Source organism: Lissotriton helveticus (assembly GCF_964261635.1).
Source record: "Lissotriton helveticus chromosome 1_1 unlocalized genomic scaffold, aLisHel1.1 SUPER_1_unloc_7, whole genome shotgun sequence".
NCBI classification, from domain to species: domain Eukaryota; kingdom Metazoa; phylum Chordata; class Amphibia; order Caudata; family Salamandridae; genus Lissotriton; species Lissotriton helveticus.
Window position 1 is genome coordinate 2,273,957 of NW_027611714.1, and position 23,280 is coordinate 2,297,236.

The 23,280-nt window shown below is 53.2% G+C and overlaps 1 long non-coding RNA gene across 1 annotated transcript in view; it reads left to right on the forward strand.

The window, feature by feature from the left end:
• The window catches only part of LOC144806398 (uncharacterized), a 71,792-nt gene that overhangs the window by 38,170 nt on the left and 10,342 nt on the right, over positions 1 to 23,280 (forward strand). Inside the window, exon 3 of the long non-coding RNA XR_013605793.1 lies at positions 1,846 to 2,024. This is a non-coding gene — a long non-coding RNA (uncharacterized LOC144806398). The remainder of the gene's footprint in view (positions 1 to 1,845; positions 2,025 to 23,280) is intronic.

Genomic DNA, 23,280 nt, shown 5'->3' on the forward strand with positions numbered 1-23,280 from the left:
CATTCTGCAAACGCGACTCCTGGCGCACTGCTGCTCAGGGGATGAAGTTCACTTTAGTCCTGAAGGCCTCAGGACACAACAGGACCTCATTGCCCCATCAGCAATGCGCCACAAGGCGCGTTTGCAAAATGGTGTAAAAAAGGGCGTGGCCTCGGACCACCTCTCAGAAATCCCACAGTGTGCTGCTTGCTGGAGGTACCTGGTGGGCTAGTTGGCCCCTAAGGACCCATAAGATGCGAGGGGACTTCTTCCCCCAACCCAAAACGCGCCAGAAGGCGTGTTTTCAAGTGGTGCAGGGAGGGGGCGGGACCTCCGGTGAGATCCAGCTTCGGTTTTCTTTTTTGTTTTTTAGGAAGGGGCTGTTTGGCCCGCCTTCTCTTAACATTCTTTGGGCCCGGGGACCACCTCCCCCGGGGCCTGGCCTTGTTTTATTTATTTTTTTACAGGGAGGGTGTCCCCATGCCCCTGGGTCACTTGTGACCCCGGAGACCCAATACCCCAGGACCTGGCCTTGTGTAAAAAAAGAATTGCCGGGAGGGGGGCAGCGTGGCCTCACTCCCCAGGGCCACCTCTAGCCCCGGGGACCACATCCCCCAGGGCTGCCCTTCCATTAAAAAAAAATCAATAAACTAAAGATGAGGTGGCTTTGTGGCCCCCCTCCTGTGCCATTTGTGGCCCAGGGACCCCACCCCCGGGAGCCGACCCTCAATTCGAGGGGAGCCCCAATGCCCCAACGGTCCCTGCTGGCTCCTCGCCTCCTGCAGGAACCATGATTGCCTTTGGGCAAGGGGAGCTGCTAACATGCAGCTCCCCTTGCCCAAAAGCAATTCTGCTTTGCTTCTTGGAAGCGAGAGCAGGTTTCCTGCTCTCGCTTCCAAGAAGCAAAGCAGAGTATGCTATGGCATAGCGGGAGACATTGCAGCTGGCTCTAGGGGGTGATAGTGCCCAGGCCATCAAGGGCTCTAGAATGGGGGCTGCGCGGCCCCCCTCCCAACGAGTACAAAGCCCCTTGGAGGTGGTGGTCCCTGGGGCCCATGGTGTCATGAATTCACCCGCCTGTACTCCGGTTTGTTCCTTCCTTGATGCTTCTATTACCCAACTCCCTCTGAACTCCACCAGAGAGGCAAGGATAGGATTCACTTGCTGCCCTGATCGAACCCCGGGGGAGGGGGAAATAGGGACGAGAGAAAAGAGAAGACACACTGGATTCTTGTAGACCGACTTGACAATTCAGTCGTGTAGAATGTCTCTCGAGAAAGGCAAAGTGTTACTGGGCTTCAGTTTTCAGCTCGTGTATAATCTGATAAATGTACCCGATTAATCTGAACACCCTAAATCACTTCTTTAGGTCAAACATCTGCTTTGGAACTCTTAATTGGGTATACCTGAATTTCCCTTAACCATTTCTCAAAAGGATTCTTGAAACTAAAAGAAAGAATAAACCAAAAAAACACTACAGGTGCACTAATAATCTGTGATTGCTCAAATTATCACATTTCCTTTACAATATTTGCTCCGTAATTTCACATTAAATATATACAAATAATAATTACAAACAAGCTCTCTGTTCCCTTTCAGTCTTCTAATCAGACTCAAGGTATTTACACAAATGTCTGTTTTACTTTAATATTCTTCACTTACTCAATGTCCTTAAAGTCCTTGGATTGTTTCAGGAAGAGTTTCAAAACGTTCTCTTGATTTATAGAAGGTCAAGAGGTCTGCCACAGTTTTCATAAAGTTTAAATTCTTACAGGTATGTGTTCAAGCATGCTAACGCTTTACCATTCAGAGCGAGGTGTTGCTTGGCAACCCTTTGTTGATTCTCTTTTCTTTTCTCTTTTGCAGGAATTCGGAAACAGTGCCGGGAGAGGATCTGGAGCCGGAAATTCAGAAACAGGAAGGAATGTCTGAAATGTGCTCCGGGGAGCAAGAACACAGCCGAAGACACTGAGTGAAGACAGGGAAGGAAGCAGGGTGGAGCGCTAAAGAGCTTCGGATGATCTGCCACCCAGGTTCGGAGTCAGGTGAGTGTTTTTCTTTCAAATGAGTATGTACTTGACTTAATATACCGTCGACTTTGACCAGCTTTCCATATTGATATTTAAATTATGATGAATTTCTGCCAGGTTTCATTTGCTTGCCACTTAATGCATTTTCGGGCAAAGTAATCTTTTATAACTATTTTCTATAACGTTCACCGCACTAAAAGCATTTATTACTGACAGTTTGGTGGTAATTTACATTCTACATTGTAAAACAAGCATTAGGAATGCATTAGGGCTCGGGTTTGTTTTAAGTTATAGATAATGGCATTGTAAATGGCAATGTGTTTTAGACACTCTGCACTACCACTCTGCACTCTGCACTACCAATCTGCACTCTGCACTCTCAATCTGCACTCTGCACTCTCAATCTGCACTCTGCACTCTCAATCTGCACTCTGCACTACCACTCTGCACTATGCACTACCAATCTGCACTCTGCACTACCACTCTGCACTACCACTCTGCACTCTGCACTACCACTCTGCACTCTGCACTACCACTCTGCACTACCACTCTGCACTCTGCACTACCACTCTGCACTCTGCACTACCAATCTGCACTCTGCACTACCAATCTGCACTCTGCACTCTCAATCTGCACTCTGCACTACCACTCGCACTCTCAATCTGCACTCTGCACTCTCGCTCTGCACTACCACTCTGCGCTCTGCACTACCACTCTGCGCTCTGCACTACCACTCGGCACTCTGCACTACCACTCTGCACTACCGCTCTGCACTCTGCACTACCACTCTGCACTACCACTCTGCACTCTGAACTACCACTCTGCACTCTGCACTACCACTCTGCACTCTGCACTACCAATCTGCACTCTGCACTACCACTCTGCACTCTGCACTACCAATCTGCACTCTGCACTCTCAATCTGCACTCTGCACTACCACTCGCACTCTCAATCTGCACTCTGCACTCTGCACTCTCGCTCTGCACTACCACTCTCGCTCTGCACTACCACTCTGCGCTCTGCACTACCACTCTGCGCTCTGCACTACCGCTCTGCACTCTGCACTACCATTTTGCACTCTGCACTACCACTCTGCACTCTGCACTACCAATCTGCACTCTGCACTACCACTCTGCACTACCAATCTGCACTCTCATTCTGCACTACCAATCTGCACTCTGCACTACCACTCTGCACTCTGCACTACCACTCTGCACTCTGCACTACCACTCTGCACTCTGCACTACCAATCTGCACTCTCACTCTGCACTACCACTCTGCACTCTGCACTACCACTCTGCACTCTGCACTACCAATCTGCACTCTCACTCTGCACTACCACTCTGCACTCTGCACTACCACTCTGCACTCTGCACTACCAATCTGCACTCGCCACCAGACACGGCGGACTCGTGGAAAATTAATGAAGTGACCTAGAGGGTGAGGATGGGATACTTTGCTACCATCGAGTTCGTAGAAGAACAAGATTACATACGAAAAACAAGCAGCACAGAAAGCATCACTTTCGCGATCGCAATTGTTTAAAAAAACCAGATCTGATGCATGTGATTCTCTACATTGCTGGCCGGCTGTTCATGCGCGCACACAGAGCTGAAGGGAAAAAAAACACAGCAGTGCACACGCTCCCAGCACCATCTGCCTTCAATTACCGGCACCTCGGAAAGCTGGTAATTGAGGATTTATGTATTCTTCTGCGCTTGTCCGAACACTTTATGCAGATTTTATATACACTAAGCACAGGGGTTTGAGGCTATGAAAGATTGCACCTATCCATTAGTGTCCAATTTGTATCTAGAAAGTTTAGGTGCTAAGGACAGGAAATCCAAGACCCCTCGATCTCCCTAAGACTAACAAGTCTCAAACAATCAGAAAAAAGATTTGTCCAGCACTCTTTAACACATGGTATTACACAAAATAATCATACTAATTTATAATAAACAATGTTGTGGCATGATATTCCAATGATTGTAGTCCCAATCAATGACGAGTCTTCAGTGGAAGAGTAATAAAGTCTTTATTAATTTCAACAAAAGATTCTTTCTTCATAAAAGACAGACTGTAGCCGATGCCTACGCGTTTCGTCCATCAAAGGACTTCTTCAGGGCGAACTGATAACTGTCTGAAATTCTTAGTATGTTGGAAGAAAGGTTTTTACTGGTTCTTCTCAAGGTAACAATTCGTATTTAGTTACTTTCTTGGCACATTTGGTGCGATCCCAATCGCTGATTTGCTTATAGATTTAATGCAAGGTTTCTCCTGATTAATATCACTTTTTCTTTTCGATGAGCATTTGACTGTAGTCAGCTGGCTTTTTACAAGTCCAACATATTGCATTTAGTTTTGCAGTGGCGGAGGCCTCGCCCTAAAAACCAGTATTCACAACCATTGTACTAATGCGATCCCCGGTGTACACGCTGACAGATTATATATTTATTGCTCCATTACGTATCCTTTGATGTTGGGAAGGAAGACTTGTGTCAACACATTTTTTCATACTTCCGTTTCAAATTGGTTAGACACGCTCTAGTAGCTCCAGGGAGTTTCCCATTTCCGGAACTACGCTCCAGTGCGCATGTGCACGGCCATAATTTCACATTTAAGCCGAGTCCCTCGGTGTCATCGGTGATCTTCCCGCGCACTGACATACACGTCAGGTAAGAGCACATCTCCCCGTTTGGATTCCGAGGCCATGTAACAGAGCACAGTTACTGTAGGGTGACCAACTGGCATTGGTGCAAATTCAGGACGGTGAGGGTAAAAATTCAGGACAAAGGGTCAAAATTCAGGACAAAAATTCAGGACAGGAGGTCAAAATTCAGGACAAAACTTCAGGACAATTGGATACGTTTTACAGACACATCAGAGGTCGCGCAATAGTATATAAGTAAGCCCAGCCATATCCAAACATATTCAACTATTTGCAAACCTATCCATCATGTATCCTTCCATCTATCATTTCACTCATCCATCCCTTCATCCATCCTTTCACTCATCCATCCATTATCCATCCATCCACCCTTTCACCCTATCCATCTGTACACTCATCCATCCACTCTTCTACCCATCCATCCTTCCATCCAGCCATTTAACCTTTCACCCATCCAGCCATCCTTTCCCGTACTCATCCATCCACCCAGTCACTGATTCTTTCACCCATCCACCCTTTCAGTCATCCATCATCCTCCCTTTCTCTCTCCATCGACCCTTTCACTTAGCCATCCTTCCTTCCATCCATCCACCACCCATCCATCTACTCATTCACTCATGAATCCATCCATTGACCCTATCACTCATCCATCCTTTCTTTCATCCATTTATCCTGTCACTCCTTCACTCATCTATTCATCCTTTAGTCCATCTACCCTCCCTTTCACTCATCCATCCTTACATCCACCCTTTCACTCATCTGTCCATCCATTCAGCCTTACACTTATCAATTCATCAATCCATCCATCATTTCACTCATCCATCCATCCACTCACTCACTCACTCATCCACCTTTTTACTCATCCATCCTTTCACTCATCCATCCACCCTTTTACCCATCCAGCTACCCTTCCACCCACACATCCAGCTATTTACCCTTTCTCTCTTCCATCCTTTTTTTTTTTTTTTGCAGAGTTTTATATAGCGCAAACTAGACCCGAACTGAATCAGGTATCAGAGCGCTTTACATAGCACCAGTTACGTTACATGAGGACACGCATTCATTTTTAGGCACGGGGAGATTAAGTGATTTGCCCAGAATCACAGGAGGTTTTTGGTGTCGTTACCGAGACTCGAACCCAGATCCCCAGGTCCGAGGTCGAGCGCCCTAGCCGTTAGGCCAACCCCTATCCTTCCACCACTCATCAATCCACCCATCCTCTCCCATTATCCATCTATTCAATCTTTCATTCATCCATTCACCCTTTCACTAATTCATCCACGCATCCCTTGACTTACTCACTCGCCCATCTTTTCACATTAATTTTGAGCTGAGCCTTTTTGAGCTGCAGGAGCCATTCCAGGACTGGGACAGAAGCCACCCAGGGCAGAGACAGGTCCACCACAGGTGGGGAGGGTGGGGGGAGGGGAGGGACAGGAGCCATCACTGGGGAGAGGGAGGGCAGGAGGGGGACCAGGATCCACCAGGGTGGGCACAGGGGTGGGCATGCGGTATTCTAGTATCATCTTGGTCTCTTCCAGGGTGGGGTCGGGCTCCTCACCCCCTCCTGGACAAGACAATGAGAAGTCAGTCTCTCTTTCCAAAATTTTACTTTTGCCCAGGGCATGTGCAAGCTGTGCACCTGCACAGGGCCACCAAACCCCAGGGGCCACCACGCCAATATATATCGTTAATATATTAATCCTCTGAGGATGGATACATATTTGCGTGGTGGCTCCTGGCAGGGATTTGGCGGCCTCCGGCTCTGTTCCACTTCTAAACACCCTGACCCCCTCCCCTCTTTACTGGCCTGCGCGCTCCGCCCCGCCCGGACCCCTCTTCTGGGCGCCCTACCTACGCTCCCTGCCCAGGGCCACCATGAGCCTAGAGCCGGCCCTGTTTTGCCATCTCCCACTGCGATGTACAGTACATAAAGGAGATACTCCAAGAGAACTGATTTAACTGATTTTCCTCCATACTTGGTTAATCAGTGTGGTGCGATTGTGCCATTTCTTTATTTTATTACATGAAAGTCTTCATGTTTGAAGAACCGAGGTTTGTTTATAATTTAGTGACAGTAATTTAGCTCTGTGCTGTGAAGAGAACCATGCGCTGCCTCGGTGTAATCAGGGCCGGTTCGAGGGTGTTTGGGGCCCTGGGCAGAAAGGGAATATCTCACACAAATTGCAGAGACATGGCACATTCAGAGCTGTTTGCATCTGAATCGATGCGCCTGCTCCTGAATCTGCAGCCCCTCCCTCTCAGTCAACTTCAAGCACTTCTTAACAGCTCATCAAGGGCTGGAGGTGTGAGGGCAGGGGGCTGCAGCTTCAAGAGCAGGGGCATCTATTCAGATGCAAACAGCCCTGAATGCGTCATGTCAAGTCAAGAAGGGAGGTGGGTGGAAGCTGTGCCGGCGTTAGGGAGGTGCGACCGGTGCCCGGTTAAAATTACGGACAAATGGCGTCCGTTAAAGAATCCTTCACGGCAACGGACAGACGGCCGAAATTACGGACTGTCCGTGAAATTTACGGACGGTTGGTCACCCTAAGTTACTGGTGACAGCAGCAACTGGAGTCTTACTCATGGCCCCCTTTGTTTTCTTAATACCTACAGGAGATCGTGTGCCTGTCAGACCCGACGGCATTGACGGACCTACTCCTATTTGGACTGCTCGTAGTCCCCGACAAAATACCAGGGACCTCGCGCCAAGTTTACATATTGCCGGTGAGATTTGTTGCTATGTGTAGTTAACCGGCCGCGCCTTCTGCGTTTACATCGGCCTGGTTTCTTACTCGACTCTTCCCTCTTTCTTTAATCCCTACAGCTCAAAGCCATACACATCGCTACAGGTATGGGCACACAAGTCATTTCCTTTTCTTTTTCCACCCCTTACTTATTTACAGCTACTCTCGGGGATCGCATTATAGAATCTGTAGAGCCGCATCCGGCTTTTTGTACTGAGCACACTGTTTCTTGGCATTAGCTACGCATTGAACGTGACTGTTGCCGTTTGTTTTGATGTGAAGTGTATTTAACCGTGCATGCACTGTACCGTGACGGAGTTCTACCTTAAGTGCCTCCTTTTCCGCCCTTGTAGATTGTTGATGATGACTTTTCACTCACACTGTTCGGTGCACGTTGCAGATTTCGCGTGTCATTGTAGAAATGGTAATAATTGTAATATGATCACTGTGTACCATCATTGCCTTCTAGCAACCTTTCAGGGATAATGTCCTAAATTGTGCGATGTTGACTTGTTCGACATAGACGTTCGTGTGCCGTTTTTTATTGTCAGATGTACTAAGTTATGTCACGCCACCACCAGCATGGTCACACGCCGGCTAGCCCACGTTATGACTTAGACTACCTAAATCATTGCATCGCACAAACGTTTAAACCTACGTGGTTCTTTATAATTATCACCTGTTTAACGGTCACTTGAAGCCCTTGGGTCACTCGGGACGTTACACAAACATGTAGGCAATATTTATTTCTCTCCGAGTACTCGGTAAAATAGGGTCTGATCCTTTTACCCTGAACAGTCCTTCACTACACCACTCTCACCATGGACTGGATGCTCTTCATTCACAACGTCACAGGCGATCCACATGGTTTTAATGTGGAGGTCACACGTATTCCCCCTCGTTATTTTGCACATCCCTTTGTGTTATCCCGCACCTTTTCCCACAGTAATGTCTGTACTTTGGTGCACGTTCTCACATATGTAGACACTTTCATGCGGAGGTCCAGATTATCACACACGGGCCACTTTACTTCATTTTTTTCCCCCTTTCTTTTTCGTTCACAGTGCTGCTTGCTTGTTGTAGTGCCTCTACATACCAAAAACTTGTATATTGATTTTGTAATTATTTTCCTATTGTTGTATATCCTTCACAGCCCTGATGAGTCACAGGTCATCCTGTTGACGAAACACGTGTCGGCTGATGTTCTATTTTGAAAAACAAAACAAGATGAATTATATGAACTAAAATATATTACCTTCTAAAGAACCCTGGTGTCTCCTTTGTTTGTTGTCACTTACTACTTAACACCAACCAGTGTGTTTTTTGTACATTTGACGTGTGCACAGTACTTGCTTAATCAGGTGAGTGTTTAGGCACGAAGCAAAGCATCGGGAACCAAGTGGGTGGGGTTTAAATTGCTTTGGGTCTCAGGTTTTCTCACGTGTGCATGTGAAGGTGATTTGGGCCTTACATCTTTCCCAAGTAATTCACATGTACATGCCAAGACCGTTTACACATGCAGGAAATGCCTCCTGCCCCCCAAAGGTCTTCGTATGTGACAGGGTGTTTCCGGATGCAAGGCATGGAAAGATCTGACCAATCTTGGAGTATGTACATGTGTTTCTGTTTCCAGGATCTTTCTGACACATCATAACCCTTCCAGTCAATTAAATACTGTAATCGACCATGTATACGTTTTGCATCTATAATGCGATTTTCTTCATATGCAATATTGTCTGCAACTACAACAGGTGGAGGAGGGTTGTCTTTTCGTGTGGACTGATGTAATGACTGATATTTTCCTACGTTTCTGGTGTTTCAGCTAGTTAGCTATAAAGTAATTACTCATCACAGTCCCTTCCCAGAATGCCTAACAACAAAACACCACATTCAGACTACCTATCTGAGAAAGGAATAACATAAAAGCAGAAGAAGACATGGAGCCTCTCCCCGATCTCCTGGGTGCACAAGAGAAAGACGGCTCTGTAGACTGAGTATGGCTCTCCTCCTCCCTCACCCCCGAGCAACGCGAGGGTTGTCGCCAGTTGCTAGGGCAGTTCTGCGACCATTTGTCCCTCGTCCCCGACGTCACCAGCTGGTGTGTCCACGATGTGGACACCGGGGACAGCCCTCCGGTACGGCACAGAGCCTACCGCGTTCCTGACAGAGTCCGAGCCTGCATCCAGGCCAAAGTTTCCAAAATGCTAGCCCTGGGAGTGGTCGAGGCCTCTTGACAGTCCATGGGCCAGCTCCATGGTCCTGGTTCCGAAGGCGGCTGCCCCTGGCGAGGCTCCCGAGCTAAGGTTCTGCGTGGACTACCGCGGGCTCAACGCAGTCACCAGGGCCGACGCTCACCCCATTCCCCGAGCAGACAAGCTCATTGACCGCCTGGGGTCGGCTCGCTATCTCAGCACCTTTGACTAGACTAACGGGTACTGGCAGATCGCACTCACAGAGGGGGCCCTGGAGAGATCCGCGTTCTCTACCCCGGATGGTCACTACCACTTCTGGGTGATGCCTTTCGGAATGAAAAATGCCCCCGCCTCCTTCCAGAGGCTGGTTAACCAGGTGCTGGCTGGGTTGGAGGACTTCAGCACCGCATATCTGGACGATATCGCGGTGTTCAGCGCCCACTGGTCCGAACACCTCCAGCACCTCTGGGAGGTGCTGATGGCCCTGCGTCGTGCGGGCCTCACCATCAAGGCCAGTAAGTGTCAGATCGGACAGGGGTCCATGGTCTATCTGGGGCACCAGGTCGGAAGCGGCCTAGTGGCCTCCTCCAACCCAAGATCGATGTGATTGTTGCCTGGGAGGCCCCCACGACCCAGACGGAAGTGCAGGCTTTCCTGGGGCTCACGGGGTACTACCGAAGATTTATAAAGGGGTATGGCAGCATCGTAGTCCCCCTCACAGAATTCACCTCCAAAAAGCAGCCACAGAAAGTTAGCTGGACTCCCGCCTGCCAAGAGGCGTTTGACACCTTGAAAGACGCCATGTGCACCGCCCCGTACTGCAGGCCCCCGACTACTCCCGAGAGTTTGTGGTCCAAACGGATGCATCCGAGCATGGCATCGGAGCCGTCCTATCTCAGGTAAACGACAAAGGCCTGGACCAGCCAGTAGCCTTCATTAGCCAGAGGTTACTCCCTCGAGAACAAAGGTGGACCACCATCGAGCGGGAAGCCTTTGCTGTGGTTTGGGCCCTGAAGAAGCTGAGGCCCTACCTGTTCGGTACTCACTTCCGGGTCCAAACTGACCATTGACCCCTCCGATGGCTAATGCAACCGAGGGGAAAACCCCAAACTGTTGAGATGGTCCATCTCCCTCTAGGGGATGGACGTCACTGTTGAACACCGGCCTGGTGCTGACCACGCCAACGCGGACGGCCTGTCCCGATTCTTCCGCCTCATTGAAGAGAACCCCCAAGGGGATGGGTAGTTCTCTCTGCCTTTCAGCTGGGGGGGACGCGTGTTGGACCCGGCCTCGTGGCGTGGCTCCACCCGTTCCCCAGCACCCCGTTAGCCCCGTCCTGCACCCCGAAGCACCCCTGGTCGTCCAGTTCCCTGTCCGCCCTGCTACCCACACGCCCCTACTGACAGACGACCATCCCCGCATTCCGCCATTCCTCCTTCCCGGTCCCGGGCGCCCTGAACCTGCATTCCCCCAGGACACCCGGCCGCCATTAACCGTCCCAAGAGGCATGACTCCAGCCCCAGCGGAACTTAGACTTCAGACGTACCATGCCCGGCTGGGGGGTAGAGGGCCTCCTGAATAAGATAAGCCCAAGGAGTTTCGATTGCACCTCTGGCCTCCCCTGGGAGACTAGTTTCTCTCACACCTCTGGCCTCCCCTGTGGGCTGGTTTCGATGGCACGTCTGGCCTCCCCAAGAGCTGGCTCCAGACCATGCTGAGCGTCTGGCAATCCCCAGACGCATCTTCCAAAGGATCAAAGAGCCAACCGACGAGCCCTCCAAAGACCAGCCCCGAGGCCTGAGATCTCCGCCTGCGAGAGTCCGGATATCAAAGGGCTACTGCCCTATTCCAAGCCCCGTCAGAGAACTAGCGGGCAGTTGTATCCTGGACAAGAGAGCCCTGCTGATCTGATCGCAGCATACCTTGAGGAGCAGACTGAACTCTGGAACTATCGAGACCTGCTGACGCTGTTGCGGCTCTACTACGGAAGGAAGGAACTAGAACCTGGGAGCCCTGCTGACCCCGTCGCGGCTCGCCCTTAACACTTAAGGACATTCGTAACACCCTGAGCCCTGCTGACGTGGTCGTGGCTCTGCAAGACCTGTTCAACACTCCGGATCGAGCCCTGCTGACGTCGTCGTGGCTCGAGGAGGAACCTGGTCCGGCTGGACCAGCAACGCTACCGACACGACCTGGTATGAGAAGAAGTGATTGGAACAGCAGTACGATCCCCATCTCCGTACCCCACGGCTCGAGGATTGAGAGCTGTGCATAGGGTATGTTGTGTACTGGCCTGATACCGAGACTGTCCCGCTTCCCTCTTCCTTGCCTCAGAGACCTTTGCGATCCCTCAATTGCCTGTAAATACGTGTGCCTTTTACTTGAATTTACTGCTGATAAAGAACTTGTGTACTGAACTCTCAGTGTGGTGTCCGTTCGTAAGTGTGGTGTGAGCTCAGTGTGTATGATCCTAGGCTCCGAATCCTCCCCAGTGAGGATCTCACGTAAAGCCTCGGCAGTACTGGTGGGAGAGGTGGAACTCGGCGTTGACGGGAGCGCAAATCCTGGCCCCCGGGGAACACCCCTTCTAAAACACACTCAGAGCTGGACACACGCACACACACTCCGAGCTGGACACACACACACACACACACACACACACACACACACGCAGAGCTGGACACACACACACTCAGAGCTGGACACACACACACAGAGCTAGGCACACTCAGAGCTAGACACACACGCACACTCAGAGCTGGACACACACGCACACTCAGAGCTGGGCACACATGCACACTCAGAGCTGGGCACACACGCACACTCAGAGCTGGGCACACACGGACACTCAGAGCTGGGCACACACACACACACTCAGAGCTGGGCACACACGCACACTCAGAGCTGGGCACACACGGACACTCAGAGCTGGGCACACACACACACTCATAGCTGGGCACACACGCACACTCAGAGCTGGGCACACACGCACACTCAGAGCTGGGCACACACGCACACTCAGAGCTGGGCACACACACACACTCAGAGCTGGACACACACACACTCAGAGCTGGACACACACACTCAGAGCTGGACACAGAAGCAGAACTAACAAAAGACTCATAACTGCGTTACAAACACAACTGCTTGTCTGTAATGCATGCATGTTACAGGTACATGAGACACTGCAGGCGCGCAACTGTAGTGCAAGCAGATGTATGTATGTGACGGATAACGTCAAGCTGGAATGATAGTGACTGCGGACACCTGCCTTTTAAATGCACACAAAACTTGACTCGATTCCATAAATATGTAATACAGATAACTTTATTACAAAGACACACAAGTAAGCTGTAACAAACACACAGGTCAGCTGTCGCAGACACACAGACCAGCTGCCGCAGACACACAGATCAGCTGCCGCAGACACACAGACAAGCTGCCGCAGATACACGGACAAGCTGCCGCAGACACACAGACAAGCTGCCGCAGACACACAGACCAGCTGTCGCAGACACACAGACCAGCTGTCGCAGACACACAGACCAGCTGTCGCAGACACACAGACCAGCTGTCGCAGACACACAGACCAGCTGTCGCAGACACACAGACCAGCTGTCGCAGACACACAGACCAGCTGTCGCAGACACACAGACCAGCTGTCCCAGACACACAGACCAGCTGTCCCAGACACAAAGATAAGCTGTCGCCTGTCACAGACACAGACCAGCTGTCCCAGACACAAAGATAAGCTGTCACAGACACAGACAAGCGGTCACAGACACACAGACACATTCTCATACAGTAGTCGAGTTTTCAGAAGCTGCTGCCGTCAGACAGCCTTGAATGCACCAGTTTGTCCCACTCACAAGCACTTCAGAAACAATCGTTCTAAGACACACCAGTGCAAATGGTGCACAGAGACGCTGACCCCACAGCCCACCCCTCTCCACACTTCTAGGCGCTAGACAATCCTCCATAGAGTACTCACGGGAGGTGCCTGGGGGCGCCGGCCCCACCCTGGACGCTGCAGCCAGTGAGGCTTCGGTGAGGGGAGGGGGGCTGCCTCCCACCGAGACCCGCGCCCACTTACTGTCCCCGCATCTCCAGGGCCCAGCAGTCCAGATGTGACTCTTCCCCAGGCCCCTCCCACTCCCGGCACTAGTTGTACTGGGGGGGTGTAGGAAATGGGACCCCCGGCCGGCCCGGGCTTGCGCCACAGCCAGTCAGAGACCGCCACTCCTATATAAAGTCGACCCCTGCTCGCCCTCTAGGTAACGCTGCGCGGGCAGTCAGGCCTATCTCGGAGGACATGTGTGAAGCATTTGCGCACGCACCCACCAACAGCAACATCCCAGGCCTCCCACAAAAGGAACTCCACACGAAGTATATATGAAAATAGTCTTTGTATTAGACAGGACACATAGGAACATACACTTTACAAGGTGCTCAAGGCACGGCAGGGGTTACCAGGGAAAAGGTACAGGGCAGGGCCAAGGGACCACTGCCAGTGGTACACATCTGATGGAACTGGCATTTAGAACATATAACACTGGGAGCTTCCTCGGACTAGGACTAGCACACATAATCACCAGGAGCTTAGCATTAGAATACGTCACGCCCCGGGGTCTCATAGGACTAGCAATAGAACTCACTCTAACCAGCATGGACATACATGAGGCAAGGTACATAACACAACGGAGGCCCCCATCAGCAGGGCAACACATAATAATTCTCAGCATCACATTGATATTAGTCAGTAGCACCCCCTAGGCCAGATGACCGTCCTGGGGCAGGGGCGCCTTAGAGTCTCGGTGTCCAAAGTGGCCTGAAAGGGCCCGGGGCAAACCTAAACGTGGCAGCGGCCCACGAAGTGCTGGGCCGCTGAGGGACTTGGACGGAGCCTTGCAGGCTCAGGGGGACAGGGGGCAATGGTGGGGCCTCTCGCGGGCTCAGGACAAAGCTGCGGGCAGGCGGGGCCCCCCTCGGGGGACCCGGCATCAATGGTGGCCCCACGGGCCATGAGGGAGCCTCTCGGGGCTCAGGGGTCAAGCTGCGGGCAGGCGGGGCCCCCCCCCTCGGGGGCCTCTGCGCACACTCGGGCTCGCGCTGGAGGGGAGGGGCGGCCACCGGCAATGTGGCCCGATGCCCCGCCTCCCCATCTACATCACTCACTGGCTGTTGAGCGCGCCGGTTTCTCTCTCGCTCTCCGGGGCTCCCTCTCGCTCCTGGGGGGCCCCGGGGGGGGGGGGAAGCAGCAGTCGTCTCGGGGGTCGCAGGGGCGCGGAGTCGGCCCCCGCCGCTCCCTGCAGGTTCGTCTCCTCCTCACCAGCTCCCCGGGCCGCCGGCCAATCAGAGCGCGGCCCGGGGAGACGTCATCGGGCCAGCAGCCCATCAGAGCGCGGCCCGGGGGCGGGCCTCACGAAGGGTCCCGGGCTGCGGCGGGGAATACGGGGGGAAATTGACGAGGGCCAGGATCCCTCGATTAGGCATCCATGAAGGGGCAAGCGAGGTAGGCACTCGCGGGGGAGGTATAATCCCCCAAAGGACAGGGCAACGGCCGGGTGGCACCGGCGTGGTGAAGGTAGCGCGCACAGCGCTAGTGCCACGAAGGATGCGCTCCAACGGCTCCGACAGGACAGAAGGCAGCGCTCCAAGCGCTAGGGTCAGAGGAAAGCGCTCCCACGCGCTAGAAGCGGGAATGAGCGCCCCAAGGCGCTAGGTTAGCAGGAAAACGCTCTCAAGCGCTAGGGCCATAGCTAGCAGAGACCCCAGGAAGCCCAGGAGCCCAGCAGATCAGGAACAGAGCAGGGCCCAGGGAGGCACGCCCTTCCCTGAGCCCAAGCAGCAGCACGACCCAGGTAGGGTCCTAAGCAGGAAGAAGAAGAGAGAGAGAAAAGGGCCCACCCCCCTTTTATACAGGAGCTCCCTTTGTCTCCAAAAGGGGCAGGCAGGGAGAGAACCAGCTGGAACTGGTTACAAGGAATTTCTTGGTGCTGGCCAGGCCAGGGACACTGGACGCACCCCCGGGGGGGTGGGGCCAGCCTGGTGAGGGAAGGCCCAGCCGGCTTCAGCCAATCAGGCGCCAGCACATCTACTGCACACACACACCAAGGTCTAGAAGGGGCCCTTCCCTTCTAGCCACACGCATGCCGCATACATCATCTTGTAGCATTCAACCTCACGAGCGCACACATACCAAACACGGCCCGGCACGCCCCACGCATCAGGAACTACCAGAGCCACATATATCCCCCATGCATTCCTATGGGCGGCAGGTCTCTCTCACCACGCACACACTCAGGAGGGGAATCACCATCCCCCGGTCACATATACTAAGCACAAACTTCAGGGGTGGACCTGCCAGACGTGCCAAGTCCAACACATGCCCCTCCCAGCCCAAACGCAGGGCAGGCCAATCACTACCGGGATGGACTTCCCTGCTGCAGGGCGGTAGGACGTGGACGCGGCCCGCAGTGCCGGACCAATAAACATATCCAGATTAAAAATAATAAAAGTTAAAACAAAAAAAAAAAAAAAAAACCAAACAACAACAAAAATAAAAATGAAGACATAGGTCCAACCAGGCTACCCACCTGGTACTCCTTAGTTGCCCATGACTAGGACCAGGCCCTAAGCCATCCAGATACCACTGGTCCCTGCTAATCCGAAGTGGGGGGCGGTACCCCTGGCCCCCAACAGCCATTCTCCACTCCCTTTCTCAGTGTAGCCACGACTACCACGGTTCCTTCCACCTAGGGTCCGCACCCTCAGGTTTGCCAGAGGTCACGGGCAAGAATGCCCCACCCTACCTCTACTTCTGAGGTTCCGCGTTCTCCCAGGAGAAACACCCTCAGAACACACCTTCCTACCAGTCTTGGAACTTCCTCCCTCCACTGGTCTTCCACCTGGGAACTAAGCGTTCAGCTCTCCCCAAGGCAAGCCGCGGCCGAGCCAGCAGGTCTTCCTTGTCTGGGATACAACTTAACATGAATTCCGCCAGGGCGACACCTGACACCTAAAACACCACAAGATGAGCCGCGGCAGCGCCAGCAGGTCTCAGTACAACGAACACAACAAGATGAGCCGCGGCAGCGCCAGCAGGTCTCAGTACAACGCAACCTAAATTCAGCCAGGGCGACACCTGACACCTAGAACACAACAAGATGAGCCGCGGCAGCGCCAGCAGGTCTCAGTACAACGAACACAACAAGATGAGCCGCGGCAGCGCCAGCAGGTCTCAGTACACGCAACCTAAATTCAGCCAGGGCGACACCTGACACCTAGAACACAACAAGATGAGCCGCGGCAGCGCCAGCAGGTCTCAGTACAACGAACACAACAAGATGAGCCGCGGCAGCGCCAGCAGGTCTCAGTACAACGCAACCTAAATTCAGCCAGGGCGACACCTGACACCTAGAACACAACAAGATGAGCCGCGGCAGCGCCAGCAGGTCTCAGTACAACTCAACATAAATTCAGCCAGGGCGACACCTGACGCCTAAAACACAACCAGCGGGGTAAGGGGACCTAATGCATCCAACACATTCAGCGGGGTAAGGAAGGACATTATTATCGTTGATTCAGCAAGCTCCCCCTCCCAGAGAACTTACACCCCATTACTCAGCACACCTCAACATTCATCCACACATCGTCCCTTAGACTGGTAAGACAGTTTTCTACCGCCCAGATTCCTCAACCGGACCCTGGTGGCACAGGTACCATTACTCTAGGGGAGGGACAAGGACCATACACATTTGAACACAGCTACGCAGACACCACTGGATCCCACCCTTCTGGGGAATCCAGAAAACCATATTGTACTAGGGAGATGACTTACCCTCCCAAGCTAGGGGCAACTAACTAACAGGGTACACAGACACTTTTTCCACAGAACAGACATTTCCCTTGATCATTAAACATTTCCATAGAGCAGACATTTTTAGCAACCTGACCTGACCCCATGTGGTGCAGGTATCATTACTCCAGGGAAGGAACAGGGACCATACACATTGGACACAATTACGCTGCCACCACTGGATCCCACCCTTCTGGTGAATCCAGAAAACACATCGCACTAGGGGGTTGATCTACCCTCCCGGGCTAGGGTCACCTAACCAGAACACATTTTTCACAGAACGGACATTTAAGTAACCTCCTAAAAACAATAATCTCCTTTCTTTGCGACCAGTTACAATACAGAGTTTTTGTAGGGAGGCCAGTTATCGTTGTGGTACTTGCGCAAACACCAGTCCGGATCCCACCGCTAGCCGCCAGTGTAGGAAATGGGACCCCCGGCCGGCCCGGGCTTGCGCCACAGCCAGTCAGAGACCGCCACTCCTATATAAAGTCGACCCCTGCTCGCCCTCTAGGTAACGCGGCGCGGGCAGTCAGGCCTATCTCGGAGGACATGTGTGAAGCATTTGCGCACGCACCCACCAACAGCAACATCCCAGGCCTCCCACAAAAGGAACTCCACACGAAGTATATATGAAAATAGTCTTTGTATTAGACAGGACACATAGGAACATACACTTTACAAGGTGCTCAAGGCACGGCAGGGGTTACCAGGGAAAAGGTACAGGGCAGGGCCAAGGGACCACTGCCAGTGGTACACATCTGATGGAACTGGCATTTAGAACATATAACACTGGGAGCTTCCTCGGACTAGGACTAGCACACATAATCACCAGGAGCTTAGCATTAGAATACGTCACGCCCCGGGGTCTCATAGGACTAGCAATAGAACTCACTCTAACCAGCATGGACATACATGAGGCAAGGTACATAACACAACGGAGGCCCCCATCAGCAGGGCAACACATAATAATTCTCAGCATCACATTGATATTAGTCAGTAGCACCCCCTAGGCCAGATGACCGTCCTGGGGCAGGGGCGCCTTAGAGTCTCGGTGTCCAAAGTGGCCTGAAAGGGCCCGGGGCAAACCTAAACGTGGCAGCGGCCCACGAAGTGCTGGGCCGCTGAGGGACTTGGACGGAGCCTTGCAGGCTCAGGGGGACAGGGGGGCAATGGTGGGGCCTCTCGCGGGCTCAGGACAAAGCTGCGGGCAGGCGGGGCCCCCCTCGGGGGACCCGGCATCAATGGTGGCCCCACGGGCCATGAAGGAGCCTCTCGGGGCTCAGGGGTCAAGCTGCGGGCAGGCGGGGCCCCCCCCCTCGGGGGACCCGGCATCACTGGGGGCCCCGGGGGCCTCTGCGCACACTCGGGCTCGCGCTGGAGGGGAGGGGCGGCCACCGGCAATGTGGCCCGATGCCCCGCCTCCCCTCCTACATCACTCACCGGCTGTTGAGCGCGCCGGTTTCTCTCTCGCTCTCCGGGGCTCCCTCTCGCTCCTGGGGGGCCCCGGGGGGGGAAGCAGCAGTCGTCTCGGGGGTCGCAGGGGCGCGGAGTCGGCTCCCGCCGCTCCCTGCAGGTTCGTCTCCTCCTCACCAGCTCCCCGGGCCGCCGGCCAATCAGAGCGCGGCCCGGGGAGACGTCATCGGGCCAGCAGCCCATCAGAGCGCGGCCCGGGGGCGGGCCTCACGAAGGGTCCCGGGCTGCGGCGGGGAATACGGGGGGAAATTGACGAGGGCCAGGATCCCTCGATTAGGCATCCATGAAGGGGCAAGCGAGGTAGGCACTCGCGGGGGAGGTATAATCCCCCAAAGGACAGGGCAACGGCCGGGTGGCACCGGCGTGGTGAAGGTAGCGCGCACAGCGCTAGTGCCACGAAGGATGCGCTCCAACGGCGCCGACAGGACAGAAGGCAGCGCTCCAAGCGCTAGGGTCAGAGGAAAGCGCTCCCACGTGCTAGAAGCGGGAATGAGCGCCCCAAGGCGCTAGGTTAGCAGGAAAACGCTCTCAAGCGCTAGGGCCATAGCTAGCAGAGACCCCAGGAAGCCCAGGAGCCCAGCAGATCAGGAACAGAGCAGGGCCCAGGGAGGCACGCCCTTCCCTGAGCCCAAGCAGCAGCACGACCCAGGTAGGGTCCTAAGCAGGAAGAAGAAGAGAGAGAGAAAAGGGCCCACCCCCCTTTTATACAGGAGCTCCCTTTGTCTCCAAAAGGGGCAGGCAGGGAGAGAACCAGCTGGAACTGGTTACAAGGAATTTCTTGGTGCTGGCCAGGCCAGGGACACTGGACGCACCCCCGGGGGGGTGGGGCCAGCCTGGTGGGGGAAGGCCCAGCCGGCTTCAGCCAATCAGGCGCCAGCACATCTACTGCACACACACACCAAGGTCTAGAAGGGGCCCTTCCCTTCTAGCCACACGCATGCCGCATACATCATCTTGTAGCATTCAACCTCACGAGCGCACACATACCAAACACGGCCCGGCACGCCCCACGCATCAGGAACTACCAGAGCCACATACATCCCCCATGCATTCCTATGGGCGGCAGGTCTCTCTCACCACGCACACACTCAGGAGGGGAATCACCATCCCCCGGTCACATATACTAAGCACAAACTTCAGGGGTGGACCTGCCAGACGGGCCAAGTCCAACAGGGGGGGCCTGCTGCTGCGCCACAGAGCACTCTATCCAGATAGAGAGCCCCCAAGGAGGGGGCGGGGCTGTGGGCAGAGGGGGCGGGGTCATGGGCAGAGGGGGCGTGGACAGAGGGGGCGGGGCTGTGGGCAGAGGGGGCAGATTAAGGCTTTAATGACAAATAATGGAGTTGGCACTGCGGACTAAGTGATCGGATGGGCTAAATTCAGTGGCAACAGGGGGCGGCGGGGGTGTGTGAGGGGGGGGACACTGCCAACCGGGGAAGTCACAGCTAAAGTAGCTACTAAGGGGGGGGAGCAGCTGCAATTCACAGATCTAAGGCCATCAAGTAAGGTTTGGCAACTAGGGGGTCCAGCTAGAGGGATTTCACTGCCCACTTGCGGGATAGAGTGAGGAGGGGGCGCGGTAAGTGAGAGATTTGGAGGTATTTGCAAGGAGGAAACTGGAGGGAGACGGAGAAGGAGACAGAGAAGGGGGTGCAAGTCAGCACCGGCCAAGTTTGGGGAGGGCGTGGTAATCTGGGGGGGTGGCGTTATCAGCTCTGACACCCCTGGAGAGAGAGAAAGGGGAGTTGGGTCCCTGGCGCCGGAGAGGATTGAGATAGTTTCTTCAAAACAGGCAGAAAATGTCTGTGTCTTCAAATCAGAGGCCAGCCAGCCAGCCACAGCACACAGTGCTAACCAAGGAGTGAGACCAGCTATGGGGAGGACAGTGCACCCAGCAGAGGGCTGCCAACCACAGGGGCAGTGCCCACAGTGCCAACCAAGGGGTGAGACCACCTCTGGGGAGGACAGTGCGCCCAGCAGAGGGCTGCCAACCGCAGAGGCAGTGCCCACAGTGCTAACCAAGGAGTGAGACCAGCTATGGGGAGGACAGTGCGCCCAGCAGAGGGCTGCCAACCACAGAGGCAATGCCCACAGTGCCAACCAAGGGGTGAGACCACCTCTGGGGAGGACAGTTCGCCCAGCAGAGGGCTGCCAACCACAGAGGCAGTGCCCACAGTGCCAACCAAGGGGTGAGACCAGCTATGGGGAGGTCAGTGCGCCCAGCAGAGGGCTGCCAACCACAGAGGCAGTGCCCACAGTGCCAACCAAGGGGTGAGACCAGCTATGGGGAGGTCAGTGCGCCCAGCAGAGGGCTGCCAACCACAGAGGCAGTGCCCACAGTGCCAAACAAGGGGTGAGACCAGCTCTGGGGACAAGGGCACCCAGACCGATCAACAAGGGACCCTGGGGAGTTAATATTTCAAAACAACAACGGTCCCTTTACAAAGGACAAAATAGTTTCAAATGAATATAGACCAAATCGTAGCTATATTAGGGTGACATGTCCAGCCGGACAGAGGTCTAATGCATAAGTTGGGGTAAAACATTCTCATATTTGTACAAGAACGGGCACAAGCCTGCACCCAATTTTACAGACAAATAGTGAACACAAAGAGACAAACAAAGGGCTTGTAGGCAAAAACTGCAAGTTCTGTTACACTGTTGTCATCACAGTATTAAAATGTAGTGCAGAACATTAAGAGACACCTTTACACTCAACGAAAAAATAAATATACTGTTGTATAAGGTGTAACTACTTGTCGATGGCATTTCGATTCGTAGTAGAATTCACGAATCATCATCAGGACACATATATACATGCCTAACATTCATATAGCCTCAATTGCCTATAGGGAGGGAAGGGAAGGAAAATACAACAGGGATACATTAAGAAAGACATAAAGGAATTCGTGTGCATATAATTATTCACTTCACTTCTCCAACATTGGCAATACCCAAAGTGATTCTATTGGTGGCTTTCATGATTGTACATTTCCATGTTGACTCTTTTGGGGGCATATATACATCCACTTCTACATCATTGGCATTACCCAAAGTGATCAAGATTGTACATCTCCATGGTGATTCTATGGGGGCATTCAGGATTGTGCGTGCTTGGGGGTGCCCAGCCACATACTCGGGGACGCGAGGCGGTGTGCCATGCTGCCTACGGTGAGGTGTTCAATGCGTGCGTGATACAGGACGCGCTAAATGTGCAGCCCGTGGGGTGCAAGTGAGCGCCTAGGCGGGGTGATCGTGGAAGCGTTGTCTATTGGTAGACTAAGTGATTGGAGATTGCCGGTGGGGAACGGTGTGCTCAGTGTACATATAAAAAACGGAGCGTGATGCCGGTGGGTGACGCAAGGTGACAGCGGGGAACTAATTGGCTTACCAGACGCATTGTAGTGCTGTCATTGATCACAATCTGGGCAATTTATGGCACCTGTGAAAGGGAGGGGAACTGTTAGTGACATAGGGCATGAATTGTGTTAACGGGCGAGTACCGGTGAAGAGCCGGACTTCCGCTTACCTAGGAAAACCTGCAATGAGGATTCAGGCGTTTTATGTATTGTCCACGCTGCCCTGCCAGGTCGCTGGGTAGTTCGTGTAATTGGATACGAGCACGTCTCTCAGCGGCCAGAGTAGTGGATCTGACCGTGGATGTGCCCTCCTACTTAAGCGGTGCTGGTTACAGGTCACATGGCCAACATTAGGCCAGTGGCATGAAGACAATTACTGGCGACATAGAGTAGTTCTCAGATTAGAGCTGTCCAGTCCTCAAGGAGATTGAGCCCAGAGTCATTCCATTGCCAACTACTTTGAAAAGAAAATCCTTGACATCGTTAAGGATTTCCCTAAACAGACACCGACCTCCTCAGACATTGAAAGGATGGGGCCTATTGAGGAGAACATCCATATGGCTCGCTTTAACGCATTCGACCCGATTTCCTTAGACCCCTGCCCCCCATCGTTCTTACAAGCCTTGGTTAGTGAAGTGAACCCTACCATCAATAGCATTATTAATTCCTCACTCTCCACGGCTGAGAGCCGCTCATTCAGCGCTCTAGTCTACCGCCCATTAATCCCTACATAACCGGTGGGAAGGCGCGGACGCGCGCAGCGGCGCCCCGATCAAAAGGGTAAAGCTGTTTTTGTAGCTGTACTGCTAATCACTAGTTAACCTGATGTAAATTCGGGCTCAGATTGAATTGTGCTCCGTTTTTAAATTCCTGTGTTGCATTTTATATTGTTTACGCCGTCAAGATTAACCACTTTTAAAGTTCACAGCAAGTACTGTCTCTCCTGTTTCTGCCCAGACCCAGGTCCGCCT